The following is an 18,467-nucleotide window of genomic DNA, read 5'->3' as shown; positions in this document are numbered from 1 at the left end:
TCATCATTTCTTAGTACATTTGCATCAATTTAGAAAAAGAAATAAAAAGACAACAGAAAAAGAAATAAAATGATAATAGAAAAAAAAAGACTATACATACCATACCCCTTACCCCTTGCTTTCATTTACCACTAGCATTTCAAACTGAATTTATTTTAACATTTGTTCCCCCTATTATTTATTTTTATTCCATATGTTCTACTCTTCTGTTGATATAGTAGCTAAAAGGAGCATCAGACATAAGGTTTTCACATTCACAGAGTCTCATTGTGAAAGCTATATCATTGTTCAATCATCATCAAGAAACATGGCTTCTGGAACACAGCACTACATTTTCAGAAAATTCCCTCCAGCCTCTCCACTACATCTTGAACAACAAGGTGATATCTAGTTAATGCATAAGAATAACCTCCAGGATAACCTCTCGACTCTGTTTGGAATCTCTCAGCCATTGACACTTTGTCTCATTTTACTCTTCCCCCTTTTGGTCGAGAAGGTTCTCTCAATCCCTTGATGTTAATTCTCAGCTCATTCTAGGGTTTTTCTCAGTCCCTTGATGCTGAGTCTCAGCTCATTCCAGGATCTCTGTCCCACGTTGCCAGGAAGGTCCACACCCCTGGGAGTCATGTCCCACGCAGACAGGGGGAGGGTGGTGAGACTGCTCGTTGTGTTGGCTGGAGAGAGGGGCCACATCTGAGCAACAAAAAAGGCTCTCTTGGGGGTGACTCTTAAGCCTAAATTTTAAGTAGACTTGACCTATCCTTTGTGAGGTTGAGTTTCATGTGAACAAACCCCAAGCCTGGGTGGGGGCTCATAGGCTGGAAACTTTGATTAGATTATCTCCACAGAGATATGGCACACTCAATTGTGGGTGTGACCTTTGATTAGAGGGAGATGAGACTCCATCCTTTTCAGGTGCGTCTTGATTTGTTTATTGGAATCCTTTAAAAGAGGGAATATTTTGGATAGAGTCAGAAATGACAGCACCGATGGAAATGATAGAAGCCTCAAAGTTGAAAGAAATTTCACAGCAGAGCTGACACAGAGGCAGAAACATGGAAAACAGAGATATGGATGTTTAGAGATGCTTGGAGTTCAGCAGACATTGCCATGAGATGTTAAGCAAGCCAGAACCCAGAGAGAGCCAAGGAAAGCCAAGAGATGAAAGCCAGACTTGGAGAAGCAAAGTCAGAAACCATGACAGGAACAGAGGCTGAAAGCAATGGAGCCCAGGAGTGAGGGACCAGCAGATGCCAGTCATGTGACTACCAGCTGATCAAGGTGTTCTTGACCCATCAGCCTTTCTTGAGTGATGGTATCCTCTTCTTGGTTCCTTAATTTAGGTACTTTCACTTCCTTAGAACTGTAAACTTGTGACTTATTGAATTCCACTTTATGAAAGCCATTCCATTTTTGGTATATCACATTCCAGCAACTTGTAAACCAACACACCATGTGACAGACATCAGCCCTTCTTTGGAATTAAGATATCTTTCTTTGGATGCCTTAGTTTGAACATTTTTAAGGCCTTAGAACTGTATACTTGTATGTTAATAAATCCCCTTCATAAAAGCCAACCCATTTCTGGTACATTGCATTCTGGCAGGATTAACAAACTAAAACAGGTTACAATAGGCAAGTAAAGTTTGGTTATTTTGATTACTGTCATAAGGAACATGACAAACTTGTATTTGAATTCTAAAAAATCTACTCCAGAACTGTCTTTTAATTCCACAGGAATTAAAATAATACTTACAACTATTTCTATATTCATCTTATTAGCCAAGATGAGGCTTGTAATTATCAATTACTAGGATGGAGCATTATTTCTTCTTTCTTACTCATCAAATAGGGAAAGCAAGAATATTTTTGTCACTTAAATGCTCTTGGAACATCAAGAATAAAAGCTTAAATTAAAAAGAACATATTTCCTTAAGCAAAGAAATCAGAACATCTTACTATTTTCCCTCCCTCTCATTGTCTCTCAGACTACCTGCAATTTTAATATCTACAGCTGCAAAGAATAGAGCAAACATCAGACCAGTCTTTTTTGCCAAGAAACAGAAAACCTTGTAGTCATGCTATTTTAAATATACCATTTAAAAATTTCCATAAATATTTTTTTCAAATTTGACAATCAAACTCACTTAAGGATGGCAACTTTACACACCGCTACTTAGAGTTGCACACATGACAAGCTTGAGATTTTAAAACCAAATTGCTTTGAGCCATTTAGCTGTGAGAAAAGCATATAAATAATTTCTGAGTAACACATTTTCCAAAATTTTCTAAACCTAAATGGGCAATTGGGCTAAGAACAACCACGAAAACTTTTAAAATTTTTCTCTCAGAAATAAAAGGCTAAAAATTATGTCCTTGTAGGCTGGTTCCCATTTTAGCCTGAATTACAGCATTGATGGTGCCACACTATTTTCTGTCACATCATTAAACATTAAAATATTTTTACATTAATTCTTTATAACCAGATTCTTTGAGTTATTTAAAAAATGATCATGATAACCAATGTCCTAAACTAAAGATTAACAGCACAATTTATGGGAAATAATGGTGGTGTCTTAGTTTACCAGTTGCTATGACAACTACCAGACAATGGATTGGCGTAAAGAATGGGAATTTATTGGCTCAGGGTTTTGAGGCTAAGAGAATTCCAAAATCGAGGCATCAACAAGGTGATGCTTTCTCCCCATGGTCTGTAACCTGGGGTCTTGGCTGCAGTTTTAACTGCTGGCAATCATTGGGTTTCCTTGGCTTGCATCTCTGCCTTTGGTTCTCATGGTGATGTCCTCTTCTTTCTCTCATGGTTCTATTGACTTGTTTCTGACTGTTTGAATTTCTTATGCTTATGAAAGACCCCAGATATCCACAATAAAGCCTACTCTCATTCAGTTGGGCCCCATCTTAACTAAGATAACATCTTCAAAAGATCTTGTTTACAATGTGTTGTCACACCCAAAATGTAGATTAAGATTAAAAATACATCTAAACTGAGGCACATAATTCAAGCTACCACCAGCAACCAACCAATATTTTCACCATTAGGTGATGTTCTTAATATATACAACTTTAAGTGATAAGAGTGTGCTATTTAACTGTACTGTTCAGACATGGCCCCTATAATAACAAATTATGTGTGTTTTATGCCACTAAAGGAAATATAATTTTCTGGATGCCTGTTCATTCCTTCAATAGCCTTTAATCATGGTCTAATATGTGCCTGGTACAGTGTTGTAGAGTCAGAGGAAAAATATAAGGTCAAAACTCCCAGAGCACTCAGTCTAGAATCATTGCAATTCATGTTTAAACTCATTGTTCAAAGGGACAATTCTTAAAGGAATCTATAACAGTTTCATGATACTAAAGTCCAAATACGAACAGGTGAAATAGGGGGAATAATTGTACAGTTGCTATGGAGCACTGACAGGCATTCACTCAACCAGGCTTTATAATTTTTAAAGTACTAAAGATGATGAATGGATAGAAAAGACATGGTCTCTGTCTTCAAGGAGTATGTAATGTAGTGGGGGTGAGACACATACATGAAAAATAAAAGAACTAGGTACGATAAAGCCGAAATAAAATGAATATTGTAATAGATGCATGGAAAGTTGACATAGAGTGCAGAGAAAGATTATAAGCATTTGTCATATGAAATCTTGTGAATATTTAAAACAATCCAGTCCATAAGGCACTATTATTATGAACATTTTTTTAGAAACTACTCAAAAATATTCACTGCTGTCGTTCAGATTAACATACCTAAGCACCACAATCACCATCATCACATTACCTATAGTATGAAATTTATACTCCCTATCAATGGTATTTAAGGCTTATCACCATCTGGCCCCAAATTAACTTTCCATCTTCATCCTATGCTCTAATCATAGTGAAACATGTCTTTTCAGGCCTCCATCCATTCTGTCTTGGTTCTAGTATGGAATATCCATCTATTACTTCCATTCTTATGAAAAGGCAATATTCCCAGCTCAATTTAAATTTTACTTCCCTTACAAAGATCTTCTCATCCATTTGATATTAATCATTTCTTTCTCTGCACTCAATATCAGCTACACTAAAATCTCCCTGGAGAAAGAGACCATGTCTTACATATTAATTTATCATTTATCTTTAACATGTATTTAATAGCAGCACTCACCTTTGTGGGTTATTGAGGTGATTAAATAACAGGAAACACAGAAGAGACTTAGGGTGCAGTGAGTAAAAGCTTGGATTCAGGGATCCAGCTGCCTCAGTATGAGTCCCAGTTCTTTCAATTACCAGCAATGAAATCTTGGACAAGTTACATAATATTTTTAAACAGCTTTATCAATATAAAATTCACATACCATACAATTCACCCACCTAAATAATACAATTCAATGGCTTTTAGTATATTCAGATATATAATCATTACTACAATTTTAGAGTATTTTTATCACCTGAAAAATAAATCCCATGACATTCAACTATCATCCTATATCCTTCTATAAACCCAAACCAAACCCTAAGCAAGCACTAATCTATTTCTTATTTTTGTAGATTTCCCTGTTCAAATCTTTCAAATGGATGGAATCATATAATATGTGGTCTTTTGTGACGGTCTTCTTTCATTTAGCACACTGATTTCATGGTCTATCCATATGGTAGTCCATGTATCAGCACTTCATTCTTTTAATGGCTGAATAATATTCCATTTTAAAGATATATTACATTTTGTGTATTTATTCATCAATTGATAGCCATTTGACCTGTATTTATCTTTTGGATATTGTGAATAAAGCTGTATTAAAACCTTCCATTTAAGATTTTGAGTGGACATGTGTTTTCATTTCCCTTGACTATATATCTAGTATTGGCACTGTAAGGTAATAAGGTAACTCTATATTTAGTCATTTGGGGAGCTGCCAAATTGTTTTCCAAAGATGCTGCACCTTTCACATTTCCACCAGCAGCATATGAGGGTACCAACTTCTCCATATACTTATCAACACTTGTTATTATCTGCCTTTTTAATTAACGCCATCCTAGTGGATGCAAAGTGATATCTCACTGTGTATTTGATTTGCATTTAACTAATTACTAATAATGTTGAACATCTTTTCAAGTGCTTATTGGTCTTTTTTTGCAAGTTTAGGCACCAGGAATCGAACCCGGGTCTCTGGCATGGCAGGTGAGAACTCTGTCTGCTCAGCCACCATGGCCCACCTGCTTATTGGTCATTTTTATATCTCCTTTGGAGAAATCTCTTAAGATCTTTGACCATCAATTGGAGTATTCATTTTTTATTATTGCCTTGTAATAGTTCTTCATATAATCCAATACAAGCATCTTATCAGATATAAATGATTTGCAAATATTATCTCCCCATATGTGGCTTCTCCTTTTAGTTCCTTAATAGTATTCTTTGAAGCAGAAAAGTTTTTAATTTTGATGAAGTTCAATTTATCTGTTTTTATTTCTGTTGCTCTTATTTTTGGTATCATATGTTATTTGGTCTTTATATACCTCAATTTCCTCATCTGTAAACGCATCTATAAAATTAGGATGATATCTCAGGTTTCCAGGGATGTTGTGACAAATCACGCAAAATTGATTGGTTTAAACAACAAGAATTTACTGTCTCATTGTTTTGAAAGCTAGAAGTACAAAATCAAAATATTGGCAAGGCCCTGTTTTCTCCTTGGGTTGGTAGCATTCTGGTGATAGCAGTCCTTCATCATATGGTGATCTTTCTCCTTTCTAACTTTTGATTTCCATTGACTTCTAGCTTCTCTCTTTAGGTTTCTGGTTTCTACTGACAGAATGTGTCTGAGTTTCTTCTCTTTTTAAGGCCTCAAGTCATAATTCTGGGCCACTAGAATTCAGACTCACATTGACTCAGTTTGGACACACTTTAGCTACTAACAGTACTTTCAAAAGTTTATAAGTGGGTTCCCAACCACAGAAACTCAGATTAATATTCAATCATGACTTTTATGGGAGATATGATTTGATTCCCAAGAGATGATTATGTTACCTCATGTAATTCTTGAACTTAAATGAATTAACATTTGTAAAGTACTTAAAATAATATCTGAGACATAGTAAATGCTCAGTAAATGTTATCTATCACTATTAAGGTTATCTTAAATATTATTATATAAGACAATTAAAACTGCATGGCATGTGTAGGGAATCAGTAATATTGTAGCACTTATTATTTAACAGTCATTTCTTGTATATGCTATCAAAACATGTATTGAGAAGAAAATACATGTAAATATCTGGAGAGGAATAATTTTTAAGTATAAGGGTCTTCAGATGTTATAAACTCATTTTGTTTATTTTTAAAGACTAAAAGAAGATGACATTTCTGAGCATTTTATCTAATATTGTTTCTATTAAAAAATCAAACTGGGATAATGATAATAGCTTAAAATTTTTTTTTTGATATGGCTCTCTTATTTTGTCTTTACTTCTGACTTGGATGATTATTAAGGATAATTTGAATTTTACGATAATGGAGAAAATTGGCAAGTCACTTGTGAAATATAATTGCAATATTTTTTTTTTGCTAATGATAAATATTTTTCTTCCACAAATTAATGTTATGTGTTAATAAATGTAAAGTAAAATTGCATATATATTTGTTTAGCCAACAACCTTTAGGGAAACTTCCATACCTAATAATGAAAGCAGTTTTAATAATCTCCATTATAGGACAAAGAAATTTGGAAAAACATGAAAATCCATTTTTGGTTTTAGCTATAAGCATGTGTTCTATTAAAAAATATACATTTAAATAAAAATATGATTTTGTCAATAAAAATATTCACAACCAGGGGAAATGTGCACGCAAGTTATAATCAGAGGAGAAAAAGACAGAAATGGCAGACCTATAGAAAAAACTGGAAATTAAAGACAGAGCAGTTATTAACTCATTAATAGATTATGTTCATGTTTATTTTTCTTTTTGCCCACCATATTCCTAGCTTTCCCATCACAGGTCTCCTTCTTTATTATAGCCATTAATGGCTGGCAGTCTTAATGAATTTTACAACTATGTGAAAACTGCATTTGCATTGTGTACCTGGTCCCTAGAATTGCTCAAGAACTTCTCTTAATTGAAGTCATTGAATGAATAGATTTACTGAGCTAAGGAGTTATTTCTCTATTTCAAATAATAAGGTAAAACTTAGGCTTTGGTATCTAGCGTAGCTGGGTCAGTAAGATGTATCTTTGTAGAGAGAGAGGGGGGCTTGTTTGTTACAGGTTTTGACAGTACTGACTAGACTGGGAAAGGACTGAGACTATTATTAGCCTTGTGAGCATCTAATATGAAGCATCTGATGATGGCTCTACTGAGAAGTGTGCTCTGGTTTTGCCTATCTCAGTGGATAACTTTAAAGATTTTAGACATTCTCCCACCCTGTCTTCTCAAGCCAGAGAACCTGAATGGGGAAGGGGCAAGAGTTTTTAGCATCAGTTCTTAGGATGTTTGTTAACTTTTTATTTACTTTTTTATAAAAACAAAGGGCCTTGCTTAGTTCTTACTGTTCCTCTTTACTGTAGTGGAATTAATGTTGGAATTACTGTTACTGTTTAGTTACGTTATCATTTGCTTTATTTTATTTTTCTCATTTATTCATTCATTTATAATAATATTTTCTAACTTCTTAATTTTCATGCTTTTCTGAATGAAGGAAGTGCCACTACAAGAAGTAAAGCACAGGCAGGCCATGGTGGCTCAGTGGCAGAGGTTTCACCTGCCATGCCAAAGTCCTGGGTTCGATTCCCTGTGCCTCTCCATGCAAAAAAAAAAAAAAAAGAAAAAGAAAAACAAAACCAAAGTAAAACTCCAGACAAGACCTCTTTCCTTATGACTCACTCTACAGAAGCTCTTTTGTAATGTTAAATGGATCTCCTATCCGAATTTGGGGAAAGTTCCTAGCTCTACCCCTAAAGTCACATACCTTGACAACTCTGTGGAGCTACAGGCTAAAATATCCTCATAAATTGAACCTTAAAGTTAACTCAAAAGTACTGCTATAAGAGTATTCTATCTTCTTTTTCATAAAAATTTGAGGGTTAAAGTAATTTATTCATTCATCAAAGATCTAGCGATGAGCATGTCATGTTATCGAAGGGTTTTCTCTCTAATTGATGAGATGCATTTGTAAACAAATACAATGGGTTATCTAAATGCTACAATAGAAATATGTGCACATATAGTGGGGCAAAATGACGAATGGACAATATTATCCAGCAGAAGATAAAGATAACAGGGAACGATTCCCAAGTAACATGCTTGCTCCCTCTTTGTGGAAAGTTATCATGTCATTACATGTGTGGCAAACTCCCACTATTCCTTTTAGAGTCAACTAAATTTAGCTTCTGGAAAATTTTCCCTCACTTCCTATATTCCACTTCTATGTTTCCAGCTGCCTTTGTGCATGCTTCTATTAAGGTAATTGTCATATTACAATTTTCTGTTTACTAATCACTCCTCTCCCCCTATCCACAAATCTAAACTGTAAACTCCTTGAAGGTAAGGATCATACGTCTTCAACCAGGTTTCACTGAATTTTGACTGCACGTAATGGGTATTCAATAACTATGTATTCAACAGTTCAAATACTTAAATGCCAATACTGTTTTGGTTAAAACACTTATGCTAAGTAAGGCAGATAAAAGATATTTAGAAATTATTTGTCATTCCATTGAATATGGGCTGGTCGTGGATTAGCAGAATGTGATGGCTGAACTTTGAGAGCACTCCCACCTTAAGCTGCCATTAACAAGTTTAACTACATGGCTGGAGAGACCAGGTAGAGAGGCCTTAAATAGCATGAATTGGGAGAGGGGCTCAGCTAGGTGTTCCTGCCAAGGTACCAGGCATGTGAACAAAGCCAATTTAGTCAGCCACCCCCTGGTGAGTCCAGCTGCTATGAATATCATTGAGTAAACTTGATTGACACATTTGAAGCAGAAGAACTGTCTAAAGCTCTGACTATATTCCTGACACCAAAAATCAAGAGATAAAATAAAATGGTTATTTTAACTCACCAAGTTTTGGAACAGTTTGTTTAGCTCTAGATAGCCAAAAGACTGATGCTCTACATCCAAATATTTTTTCCAAAATTTTATGTAAAAATATCATTCATACAGAAAAGTTGAAGAATTATACAGTAAACACCCATATCGCCACCACTTAAATTTTACAATAAAAATTTTGCCATATTTGTTTTACTGCATATTTGTGTTTTTCTAGACATTGATCCATTAAAATACCACTTGGTGCATTTCAAAATAAGATTACATCAGTACAATTCAATCCTAAACATTTCAGCATGTACGTAATTAAGAAGAGTTCAATGCATTTTTTTCTTTTCAGGTAAAACTGACATACAATGAAACACACAAATATTGGGAGAAAATTTGCTAAGTTTTGACAAATACATACTTATATTTGTGTAACCTGAAAACCCATCAAGATATAGAATATTATCATTATCTTAGAAAGTTCTTTTATGTTCTTTTCTGAGTCAATCCCTGCCTCTAGCACCTCCAGAGATATGTATTTTCTGACATTTCTCCTATCATAATTTAGCCTCCTCTAGAAATTCAAATAAAAGTAATTGTAGATTTTCTAGTCTTTTATGTAAGGCTTATTTTCTTCAGCATATTTTTTTATTCATTTACGTTGTTGTATGTATCAGAATTTCATTCCTTCTTATTGCTGAGAATTCCACTGTATGAACATATCATGTATAAGAAGTTTGCTTATACATTCTCCTGCTGATAGACATTTGAGTTGTTTCCAGCTTTTACTTTGGTGAATAAAGTTCTTTGAACAATCTTGTATATCTTTTTGTGAACATGTATTTTCATTTCTCACAGGTAAATACTTAGTTGTAGAATTGTTGGACATAGGGTAACTTTATGTTTAGTTTTAGAAGAAATTGTCAAACACTTTTTCAAAGTAATTATAACGTCTTATATTCTTAATAACAAACTATGAGAGTTCTAGTTGTTCTACATCCTTGCCAACATTTAGTGTTCTCAGTATTTTAATTCTAACTGTTCTGGGGTGTGTGTAATGGTATATCACTGTGGGATTTTTTTTTATTATTGTGTGTTTTTTTTTGCATTTTCTGAGTGATTAATGATGTTGGGCAGTTTATGAATGAATGTTTACTGTCGTATGCATATTTTCCTTTGTGAAATAACTTTTCAATTACTTTGCACTTTAAAAAGGTTTATATCTTTGTATTATTGAATGTAAGAGTTCTTTATAAATTCTGGATAACAATCTTTTATTGGGTTATATTTTGCAAATATTTTCTACCAGTCTATGGGTTGCCTTTACTTTAATGGTCTTTCAATGAGCAGAAGGTTTTACTTCTCATGAAGACTAAATTATCAAACTTTTCTATATTTATGGTTATTGCTTTTTGTGACATGTCTAAGAAATCTATACCTATCCCTAAGTTGCAGTGATATCTTTCCATGTTTTATATGAGAAGTTATATAGTTTTGCCTTTACTTTAGGACTCTGGCCTATCTTTGAATTAAATTTATTGTGTGATGTGAAATAAGAATTAAGGATAATTTTCCCCAGATGTTTATTCAGTGGTTTTAGCATCATTTATAGAGAAGACTCTCTTTTTTACATTGGACTGTTTGAGTGCTTTTGTGAACAATCAATAGGCCACAGAATGTTAGTCTGTTTCTATCCCATTGACTTTTTGTCTATCCTTGCTCCGGTAGCATATTGCCTTGATTCCTGTTACTTTATAGTGAATGCTGAAATCAGGTAGTATACGTCCTCCAGTTTTGTTCTTTTTCTGTAAGATTTCTTCAGATATTTTAGGTCATTTGCAATTCCATACATATTTTAGAATCAACTTATCAATATCTACAAGAAAATCTGCTGTCATATGTGTGTACGTATGTATGTATCTATATATCTATAATTTACATATGTAAAAGTTTGAAAAAATTGGCATCTTACCCATATATTGTCTTCAATCTATGAACATGGCATATATCTCTATTTTTTTTAAGACTGTGGTGGTTTGAATGTGTAAGTACCCAGAAAAACATGTTCTTAATCTAATCCATTCCTCCGGATGCAAACCCATTGTAAGTAAGGCCTCTTGATGAGGTTACTTCAGTTGTGTCCCACCTCTGCCAGAATGGGTGTTAATCCTATTAATGGGTCCTTTATGAGAGAATGAAATTCAGACAAAGAAGTGAAAGCCATGGAAGCAAGAAGCTGAAATCAATAAATCATGGAAGAGAAAGGATAGAGAAGCAGATACCACCATGTGTTTTGCCATGTGAAAAGAAGCCAAAGGTCATTAGCAGCTGTTCTTTGGGAAGAAAGCATTGACTTGATGATGCTTTAATTTGGACATCTTCTCAGCCTCAACCCATGAGCAAATAAATTTCCATTGCTTAAGCCAGCCCATTAAAAATGAAGGTCTGCTTCAAATTCTCTAAACAATGCTTTATATTTTCAGTGCAGAGATTTTGCATGTGTTTGTGAATTTATTCACAAATATTTTGTTTTATGACACATTGGGAATGACGTTGCAATTAAAAATCATTTTTCAATTGTTACAAGTCTAGAAAAGTGCAATGGATTTTTTTGCATTGTATATTTCATTTAAATAGATATAACATTTAATCCAATAGGTTTTAGACTACTACTAAGAAAATACCATGAGAAACCTCAAAATGTGATATTTATTCCTGAGGGTTGGAAGTTGCTAGCACTTTAATGTGTCAAAGAAGAAATTTAGAAACCTTTATAGAAATAACATTCTAAAAACCCAGGAAAGACCTTACCCACTGCAGAAAGTACAAAACATTGTGTCCTCTTTAATGTTCTGATATCAAGGTAAACATAGCATGTTTTTTAAATGTAAAAGCACTTTTAGATCATGAGGTTTTTAAAATGAAGCTATGATATATACTATTGTATAGATTCTGTACGTCTATTTTTATTCTCAAACAATGATTTGGGGGAGGAAAAGAGGGGAGGTGATGGGGGTAGATTTCTTTCCGGGTTTGAATGTCTTTTCAGTTAGACTTCTTCTGAGCCTTAATTCTAAAGAAGGCTAAAGCCCTGTAGATGCTTGAGTTTATGTTTGGTTGCTTCATAATCCTCATCAAAGGGATTCAATTATAGTGAGAAAATGGGGCAAGCCAGTTTAAATATAGTTATCTGTTTCTTTTTCTGAAGACTTTATAGTCTGTTTTTTTCCCCCAGGTTTATTTACATATCATACAAGCCATTCTAAGTGTACAATAAATGACTCTTGGCATAAGCACATAGTTATGCAGTCACCACCAAAATAAATATGAGCGCATTCTCATTTCTTCAAAAAAAATCCCATACCTCTTATATCCCCCTATTATTGAATTTTAGTTTTTGTATAGTGCCTTGTTACAATTAATGAAATATATTGCAACGTTGCTGTTAAATATAGACCTTGGTTTGCATTAATTGCACTTGTTCCCATAAATTACCTTATTATTTACATCTTGTAATAATGAAGTACATTTGTTCTAGTTCATGTAAGAACTTTCTTATATTCGTACAATTTACCACAATCATTGTCCACTATAGGTTTTGCTATGTTATACTGTCCCAGGTTTTATTCTCTAGCTTCCTTGTGGTGATGTACATGACTCTAGCCTTCCCTTTTCAGGCATACGCACACTCAGAATTGTTAATTAGACTTACAGTATTGTGCTACCATCATATAGTATTGTGATATCCATTTCTGAACATTCACAACCAACATTATCAAACATTATACTCCTTAAGCATCATCTGCTCAATCTCTACCCACCTTTCTAGCTTCTGATAAGCTATGCTCTTGAATTTAGCTCCAGTGTTTGTTCATTATAGTTAATTCATAACAGTGATATCACACATTTATCCTTTGCTGTCTGGCTTATTTCACTCAACATAATAGCCTCAAGGTTCATCCACATTGTTGCATGCATCATGACTTCATTCCTTCCTTACAACTGCATAATATTCCATCATACGTATAAACCACAGTTTGTTTATCCACTATCAGTCAATGGATATTTGGGCTGTTGCCATCTATTGGCAATCATGAGTAATGCCACTATAAACATCAGTGTGAAAATGTCTATTTGTATCCTTGCTTTCAGTTCTTCCAAGTATATGTCTAGTAATGGTATTGCCAGATCATACGGCAACTCTATACCTAGCTTCCTGAGGAATCATCAAACTACTTTTCGGAGTGGCTGCCACATTCTACATTTCCAACAACAGGGAATGTGTACCTATTTCTTTACATCCTCTCTAGCATTTACAGTTTTCTGTTGTTTTTATAATGGCCATTCTAGTAAGTGTGAAATGATATCACATTGTGATTTTGATTTGCATTTCCCTAATAGCTAATGAGGTTGGTCATTTTTTTTTTCATATGCTTTAAGCTATTTGTATTTCCTCTTTGGAAAATTGTCTATCCATGTCTTTTGCTCTTTTTAAAATTGGGTTGTTTCTCTTGTTATTGTTGGGATGTGGTATTTCTTTATATATTCTGGATAGTAAACTGTTATCTGATATGCGGTTTCCAAGTATTAGCTCCCTTTGAGGAGGCTGCCTTTTTACATTTTTGACAAAGTCATTTGATACGCAAAAGTATTTAGTTTTGAAGAGATCCCATTTCTCTCTTTCTTCTTTCACTGTTTGTGCTTTGGATGTAAAGAATAAGAAACCACCTTCCAATGGAAGATCTTCAAGTTGCTTCCCTACATTTTATTCTAAGAAGTTTTATGGTACTACCTATTATAATTAGGTCTTTGAGCCATTTTGAATTAATTTCTGAATAAGTGTGAGATAGGAATCCTCTTTCACTCTTTTGGATATGGATCTCCAATTCTCCCAGCACCATTTGTTGAAAAGGCTATTCTGTCCCAGTTGAATGGACTTTGCTGCCTTGTCAAAATTCAAATGGCCAAACCAAACACTTGATCTTGAGGTTTGTTCTTTAGCTTATGTATGTAGCATAGAAGATTAGCCTACTTTTAGGTATGCCTAAGAGTTACTTCTGAAGGATCTCTTTTGTTGCTTAGCTGTGACCTCTCTCTCTTTCTCTAAGCCCAATTCTGCAAGTGGAATCTTTGCCCTTCCTGCCTAAGTGAGACATGACATCAAGGGATGAAAGTCTCCCTGGTGGTATGGGAGATATTTCCCAGGGATGAGCCTGGCCCTTGCACCATAGGATCAACAATGCCATCCTGATATATAGGGGAAAAAGAAGTGTAACACATAAGGTATCAGTGGTTGAGAGACTTCAAATAGAGTCAAAAGACTACTCTGGTGGTCACTCTTACACAAGTTTCAGTTAGACATTGCTAGCTATCATAGCTTGCCAAACCTTAACCAAAACCATTCCCACCAATCCTAAAGAACACTTAGGATGTTATGTAAGAGTCTACAAAGGTTCCATGCACTAGGGTAAATTTTCAGAAACCTACGACCTTCAGATGGTTCCCTGGACCAGATAAATTCTGAAATGCAGAAGGGCTAACCATTCCAGAACATCAACTAGTTCCGTCCCCCATCCCATATTATCGACAGCCCCTCCCAACATGAAAAAGTTAGAACGGGTGTAGTTCAAATATCCCTAAAGAGAAGGAGAAAGATCAAAGGTGATGGTGGAGTTATACAGAAAAAGTAGTGTTTAATAAATGAATATGATTGCTGAATCATATTGATATTTCTTTTAGTCTTCAGTATTTTAGAGCAGCTGGGAGAAAAAAAACCTAAAATCATGGAATTGTAACCTACACTAAACTCTGAAATCAATTCTACAACTAATTATTGTGATGTTCTTTGAAATTTATTGCTTTTTTGTATATATGATATTTTTCACAAAAAGAAGAAAAAAGTCAATTTGATCATGAATGCACAACTATATAATGATACTGTGAACCATTGATTGTACACTTTGGATGATAGCATCATATGTGAATATATAATATATTAATAAAAATTAAAAAATTAAGAATCAATTAGACATAGATGAAAGGATCTATTACTGAACTCTCAATTTTATTCCACTGGTTCGTGTATTTATTCTTATGCTAATATCATGTTGTTTTGATACTGTAGTTTTGTAATATGCTTTAAGGTCAGTCAGAATGTGAACTTCAACTTCACTTTTCATTCTCAAGATGGTTTTAGCTATTCATGGCAAGTTCCTATACCAATTAAATTTGATTTTTGGTTTTTCTGTTTCTGCAGTGTAAACTGTTAGGATTTTAATTGGCATTGCAGTGAATCTGTAAATCAATTTGGGTAGAATTGACATCTTAACTATGTTTGTTATTCCAATGCATTAACATGGTATATCTTCCATTTATTTAGGTCTTCTTTGGTTTCTTTTATCAATATTTTGTTGTTTTCTGTGTATGGATCCTCCACATTCTTGCTTATATTTATTCCATCTTTTAGTTTGTTAAATGTTACCAGAATGCAATATACAAGAAAAGGAATGGATCTTATGAAGGGAATTTTTTAAGTTAGAAGTTTGCAATTCTAAGGCTATGAACATATACAAACTAAGGCATTCAAAGAAAGATACCTTGACTTAAGAAAGGCCAATGTCTGTCACATGGGAAGGCATGTGGCTGGCATCTGCTCATCTCTGTTCCAGGTTCCATTGTTTCCAGCTTCTTATGCAAGTGATTTCATCTCTAAGTATCTGTGGGTCTTCACCTAGCCCATCCAAGGCACAGCTTTGGATTCTGACTTGCTTAGTATCTCATGCAAAGGCATATGGTGACATCCCTGTGTCATACTCCAAGCATCTAAAAAACATTGTCTACTTGTGATAGTTAAGTTCTGGTATAGCCAGACCAGGTGATGATATCCAGTTGTCTGGTCAGGCAAGAACTGGCCTAACTGTTCCAGCAAGGATACTTCATTACTGACTGATCAACAAGAAGGTTGATTTATTAAATCAGTCAGTTGATTGCAACTGTATTCCACAAACCACATAATCCAATCAATTGGATTTGATCCAATTGACTGAGAATTTTAAGGAAGAAGAGAGACTTCTCAGTGCTTCTTCAGCCAGCAAGCTTCTCCTGTGAAGTTTGTCAAGACACTTCATTGGAGTTGCCAGCTTCATAGCCTGCCCTATGGATTTTGGACTCTTGCATTCCCGCAGTTGCATGAGACACCTTTATAAATCTCATATTTGCAGATATCTCCTGTTGGTTCTGTTTCTTTAGAGAGCTGTGATTAATACAGCTTGGTACCAGAGGTGGGGTGATTCCTGAGAAGTCAAACATTAAAAATGGGTTTTTACATTGAATTTCTACTTTGATTAGACACAAAGGCACTAATAACTTTTCAAATAATCAAGATGGCAATTTCAGTTCATGGGGTGAGTTGGCAATAGTGATACACAAAATATCACCATTTGATTTTGTTAATTCTATGCTTATATGAGGCAAGGCTCTAGGTGAAAGTGTTTTTGGCACCTTAAGGGAATTTTGTGAAATTAGGAAATATAAAGATGTTGACTGGTTGTTGTTAGGTATACTGGATACACTTATGAAGGAAAGAGATGAGCTGAAGGCCCACAGTGTGGTCATTTTCCCAGTTTCAAAAGGCATAGTTGGAATCAACACACTCAGCAACTGGCAGAATCCCAACATTGGTCCTGACTCATTGAGTGAGGACAATTAAGGTAGGAAAGGTCAAGTAGAAGCCACTAGAACTGCCCCTACCTAGCAAAATAGAGAATCAAAAGCAACACAAAATTCATGGAGGGATGGCAAAAATCAGTGCCACTCTTAAATACTTGAAGGATGCAGGAGTGGTGATTCTCACCATATCCCAATTCAATTCTCCTGTTTGGCCTGTGCAGAAGACAGATGGGTCTTGGAGGATGACAGCAGATTTTCATAAACTTAACCAAGGTGGTGATGCCAATTGTAGCTGCTGTCTCAGATGTGATATTGTTGCTTGTGCAAATCAACACATCCTTGGTACCTAATATGTAGCTATTCACCTGGAAAATGTTTTTCTCTCAATAGTGGTCAGTCAAGATCACCAGAAACAGTTTGCTTTCAGCTGGCAAGACCAGCAGTATACCTTCATGCTTCTGCCTTCACTCTCCAGCCCTATGTCATAATCTTGTCCACAGGGAATTTGATTATTATTTTCCCTCCCACAAGACATCACACTGGGCCATCATATTGATTATATCATGTGGATTGGATCGAGTGAGCAAGAGGTAGCAACTACTTGGGACTTATTGGTAAGACCTCTTTGGATTTTGGAGACAATGTATTCCTCATTTGAGTGTGCTACTCGAATTTAAGGAGTGACCAGAAAAAACTATTAGTTTTGAGTGGGGACAGGAACAGGAGGAGTCTCTGCAACAAGTCCAGGCCACTGTGCAAGCTGCTCTGACACTTGAGCCATATGAACCAGCAAACCCAATGGGCCTGGAAATGACAGTGACAAATACAGATCTCTCTGGATCCTTTGGAAGGCCCCTATAGGGGAATCACAATGCAGACCCTTAGGATCTTGGAGTTAAGCTTTATCATTTGCTGTAGATAATTACTCTCCTTTTGAGGAGCAGATACTGGGCCTCAGTGGAGACAACATTTAACCATGGGCTACCAGTTTACTGTGATACATGAGTTGCTTATCATGAGCTGATTGTTTTCTGTCCCACCAAGTCATAAAGTTGGGCATGCACAGAAGCACTCCATCATGAAATGGAAATGGCATATAAGAAAGAGGACTCAATCAGGTCCTGAAGGCACAAGTAAATTACATGTAGGATGGCACATGTAATTTAATGACCCCCCCATTCCTTCACATTACCTTCTCTTTCCCATTCCAGAGCTATTGCCTCTTGGGGAGTTCCTTATAGTGAATTGATTGAAGAAGACAAAACTTGGGCCCAGTTTAGAGATAGTTCTGCATCATATGCAGGTACCACCCAGAAGTGGACAGCTGCAGCACTACAATCATTTTCTGTGATGTTCTTAAAGCAGTGGTGAGGGGAAATCCTCCTAGTGGGTAGAACCTCAAGCACTGCCCCTGCTTGGTCATTTTGCTATAAAGGAGAACTTTCCAGAGGTGCATTTGTATACTGACTCATAGGCTCTTGCTAATTGTTTGGGTGGATTGTCAGACATTTGGAAGGAACGTGATTGACAAATTGGTGACAAAGAGTTCTGGGGAAGAGGTATATGGATAGATATTTCTGAGTGTAAAAAACATGAAGATATTTGCATCCCATGTGTATGCTCACCAGAGAGTGACTTCAGCAGAGGGAGGTTATAATAATCAAGTGGATAAGATGACCTTCTTGTGGATGCAAGTCATCCTCTTTCCCTAGCCCTCTTGCCATTGCCCAAGGGGCTCATGAACAAAATGGGTATGG

This window comes from Tamandua tetradactyla, chromosome X, assembly GCF_023851605.1.
Source record: "Tamandua tetradactyla isolate mTamTet1 chromosome X, mTamTet1.pri, whole genome shotgun sequence".
NCBI classification, from domain to species: domain Eukaryota; kingdom Metazoa; phylum Chordata; class Mammalia; order Pilosa; family Myrmecophagidae; genus Tamandua; species Tamandua tetradactyla.
The sequence above is the reverse complement of the archived record's forward strand: the minus strand, read 5'-3'. Positions refer to the sequence as shown.